Source organism: Halyomorpha halys, unplaced genomic scaffold (assembly GCF_000696795.3).
Source record: "Halyomorpha halys isolate HHAL.00 unplaced genomic scaffold, Hhal_1.1 Scaffold1100.1, whole genome shotgun sequence".
NCBI classification, from domain to species: Eukaryota; Metazoa; Arthropoda; class Insecta; order Hemiptera; family Pentatomidae; genus Halyomorpha; species Halyomorpha halys.
The window spans coordinates 59,898-64,784 of NW_027112985.1; positions in this window are offsets into that span (position 1 = coordinate 59,898).

A 4,887-nucleotide genomic window follows, 5' to 3' on the forward strand; every position below is an offset into this window, starting at 1 on the left:
GGTGTCAATACAATAGACCTCCTCGAAGCAGGTGAAGTCTTTTCTTTCAAGGAACTTCATCAATTCTTCTTTGACCCTGTGGTGCCGGCGTGTTATAAGAAGGGAGTTGTTGGGGGCATTTTCCCAGCACATGAGCTGGTGTTTCAGACTCTGCCGCATTTGAGACAGAGGGACCCAACTTCTTGCTGTCCACTGGCTCCTGGGACTCCACGCAGGGGTGCGTAGTTGATATTAAGTTTCAGGGCGTTCACTCATTCTGATTCCGAGAGTACCTGCTTGTCACATACATATCTATTTGCTTTCGGGGTCTCTTTGAAATGGCGAACACCGATACCCTGCCATCTGCAACTGGCCCATTCTTCGAAAGCCTTCTCACGTAACGACTGTCGTAGAGCTCTCACACTTTGGTTGCCCCTATCCACCCCAAGTCTATCAGCACATGCAACGATTTCGGTTTCATAACTGAATATAGACTGGAATAGGGCATCTGGAACATTCCACAGTCGCTGGGCAATGAACCAATGCTGTAGTGGAGCTTCCCACTGACAGCGGATCAGTACCAGTCCTCGATATCTCCTGGGTGCGTACAGCATTACCGACGAGGTGTTAGCGCGGAGCCCAATGATGGCCTTGATACTCCTGCGGATATTGCCAATGCCCAATCAATACCGCAGGACGTATCTTTGTAAGGGGAGCAGTCTGGAGAGGGTAAACAAGGCCCGGGAACAAGTATTGTGATAGGTATTCTACATATCGTGAGGCATTGGGCACGGCTGATCTGACAGGCACAGGATTCGGTTGTTTTTTTTTTTGTGTCTCTTTCAAAAAAGGGCCGAGTGTAACCTCTACCTCCCAGTAGTTTCCTAACTTTGTGGGGTGGGTTTGACACGCCTAGTTAGTTTATCTCCTGCCGTCAAGAAAATGCGTCACACGTGTTTTGATCTGACAGGCTCACCACGCCCGATTACGTTACAACCCTAAGGTCAATATTTTTCACTTTAGATAGAAAATTCAACCACTTCACTATTTTTCGAAACTTGAGCTAGTGTTATTTTCGTCACGTACCGTTCATGAATGGGGAACATGTGCCTATCAGGCTCACAGCGCCTTTATGGTGTGTCTATCAGGTTCATTGCTCCTCTTTCCTAGATTTTTTTTATAAAGTCTTCAATCGTTATTCAAATATTTTTTTGCTTTTAGGGAGCCCAATACAATACAATATTCCGGCATTGTTGGTTTCAACGACGGAAAAGTGTTGGTATTCTACGTCCCATGCAAGAATAAATGTGTACTCCTTGTTTCTTCTGTGCTCGAGACCAAAGCCATTTATAAAGGGGCCTCTACATGTTGGCCAAGCCATGCGAACTCAGACATACGCGAGCATGTGGATGGGTGGCTTGGCTTGGTTGGCCTAGGCTCGTTGCCGATCCGTCGAGAGTCGGTTTTTTGGACACAGTTCAAAGGGGTTCGTGAGAGCGCTCGTCTAGCATCTCAACCATTGTTCTTTGTCTAGTTGCAACTGAGAGCTGTTAGGAGGTTAAAGGTGTTTGTTGGTACTTTTTATAATAAGTTTCATATTTAATCTTATTTATTTATATTTAATTTCTTTTCATTTTCTTTTTTTGTAATAAAAATAATACAATCCAAGTGCAATGGCTGAAACCACTAGTACGTCCGCCATGCTTGCCTCTCTGAATAATACTGACTACACTTTGTTGAACTTGGGAGGAATCAATGCCTTGGTTATTCACGTTGGGAATCAAATGGAATGAAGTCCAAGAAGAGTTTTCCCCAAAGAATCGTCACATGAACTGTGTATCGGACAACTTCAGCGAAGGAGCCAGCAGAAATCCGCCCTTCGCACCTCATTGAAAATTCGTCTCAAGAGAATCCTCCTGGCTATTGCTGATGATCGTCCAAAATCAACCCCACCCCACCCTCAGAAGAAGTCTAGATGTTGTGATTGCACGGAGGAAACAGGAATGCGTTGGTTCATGAACTACTCCGTTGTGAAATGCAACCAAGGAATTTCTCTCTCATGCGAAATCACTCTACGCAACATGCTTTTCAGACTGTTCTTGCAATCCTTCATCGGCTTTTATGGACGATGACTTCAACTGATTTCTTTCCCCACACATTTCAACTTCATGTCAGACTCGTTTTTGAATTTTGTTTCTAGTATAAAATGTCCTATTTTGATTTATATTCATAACCATGATATGCGAATTCCACATTTTGACTTGTTTTGCTTTCTGTACCTAAATAAATAATAAGAAATGTTTTAAATTTATTTTATATTTTTACCTAATTTTCTATATCCTCAAGATGATCCGGAAATTTTTTGTTTAATTTAATAAGGCGATTTAGGGACTTTTAAGGAGTTTTTATGCATCGTTTGCCTGTCAGGTTCACTGTGATTTTGAGAATCCTTGACCGCGCCCTAGGAAGGGTTAAAATGTTTATATGATTCTCTTGTTAAATAAGCATTATGTAAAATGTGCTACTATTGAAGAAAAGCAGTGATATATGAAATATTAATGTTAAAGAGATTCTTATATTCTTCTTCTTAGATTAAAAAGATTCAGTTATTCCACAGCCTCTATGAAATACAAATAAAACCTCGTGGTGGGAACATAGCTTTTGGAGGGAGATAAGTTATTTCAGAGTGACCGTTAACGTATTGTGATAGTGTTAGATGATTTAGTGTAGTTCAAAGGTCTCGTTGAAGTTTAGGATTACCTGGAAATTGGAATCTTACACGTTCTTTTTAAATTTAGTCGTTAAATTTTGTCAAGTAAGTCCTTATTTAGGAGTTATCAAGTATCATTAACTTTTTGCGCCTTAACATACATTCGGGATTTTACTGGTTTCAGGATATGACTTAAGTTTTATGAGCTTTATTTTGTCTTTGATTTAAGTTCGAAACCACATTTATTATAATACTAAAGCCCATCCTGTAAATAGAAATATCAGAATGTATTTTTTTCACATTAATGAATAATTAAATTCAACTCAGTCATAAGTGAAATTCTGTTTAATTATTTTTAAGCCGGTGATACAAATAATACAAGAAATAACACTGGATGATAAACTTATTATAACTTTTGTTTTGTTTTTTCTTACTTTCAAGACTTATTGAGGTAATGATATGGAGTGAGAAAATAGTTAATATTTTTTTAACTCTTGCATTCCAATTTAATTTGATTTATTGTAGGAAGATATTCTGGATGGCAGTCAATAAAGGTACAAAAAGAAAAATCAATTAATGCTAACCAATGTTTCCACTTTGAAGGGCTTTGTCAAGGATAAATGAAAAACAAGATACAATCATTCAAGAAATGATAATAAAATTAGAATATATGTACTAAGAAATTATACAAATATAAAAAAAAATGAAAATATTTGTTTAAAAGAAGAGATAGCTTAAATTTAAGGGATATAAATATAGATAAACTGGAAACTAATTCATAATAAATACAGCCGTGTATGATAGAATTGCAAATATAGAACTTAAGTTATAAATAGTAAAACAGCAATTACTAAAAATAGTAACAAATATGGTAAAAAGGTAGATGTAAATGGTAAACAGAATGGTGAAGTAAATGTAACAAAGGTAAGGCACGGTTACAAGTAAGAAGGAAATAACAAGAGTATCTATATAAAAATAACAGACTAAATGAAAAAGATATACCTACCTAATGTTGATGTAGCGCAAAACATTGGTTAACATTAAATAGTTTTTTTTTATATTTTCTACCTTTATTGAACGCCACCCATACTATCTTCCTACAATCTATTTCATACGGTCAACTATCTTCTTCCAATATTAATTTTATTTATTTTAACAACTTATAAAAAAAACCTTTTTATTTCAAATAACTATTTTTCACAAATTCAATGCTCTTTAAATATAAATTATTTATTTTTTTGTTCTTCAACTGTATCACACCTTATTCTTAGTAAGCATCAAAGTTAATTATCTGTCTGTATCAAATATTAAAATTTTTATTGAATTTATTTTTACCTAAAAAGATATATTATTCTAAACCACATGTAGGAATACAATTTCTTCATACGTCTTCATCTCAATGAAATCCTCTAATTTTAAGTGCATACAATTATGCTTCATTCATTATATTAATATGGAAAGAAAATTTCTAATTATAAAAATTTTTTAAATGAGAAAAAATTAGGATTTAAAATTGCATTTTGTAATAAATTTTATTGTAGAACATGTTGCTGAGTAGTTCATTTGTGTTTTTTGTCTGTCTTGTCAGTTAGTTGTTAAATGTAGTCATTTTCCATTTTCTTTTATTAACAATTTCTTGTTAATAACATTCCTATCTCATATATTGTTTCATATTATATATTTACATATTTTCTGTTTATTGTTAGTTATTATTTGTTTTAATTAATTTGGGTTTGATTCATTTATTGTTTTATCACTGCCAATCAGTTATTCTTTTTAAATCAAATTATTGTTTTATTTTTTGATAATTTTAAGTTTTTATTATTTATAAATTTTAGTTTAAAAAGTGTATCGTATTATTTAGTTTATGAAAAAGGAATTAAAAATAAAGTTGGAAATTTTAATTTTTAATCCCATCTCTTATTTGTTTCTTTACCCAGAACCTTTTGAAGGCATATTAACATATTTTAGCAGTCATATTGTATTTTTAAGTATTTTTAGCTGTATATATTATATTTTTTCACTGCATATTTTGCAGATTTTATTGAATTTATATTGCATATTTTAAGTTTTATTGCTGCTTAAAAATCTGGGCCTTAATTATTACTTTAAGTTTAGCTAATATAATATACTCTAATTAAGTATTTTTATTTATAGTATAATAATGATAATCACTTTGTTTTTTTTAGGACCTCATT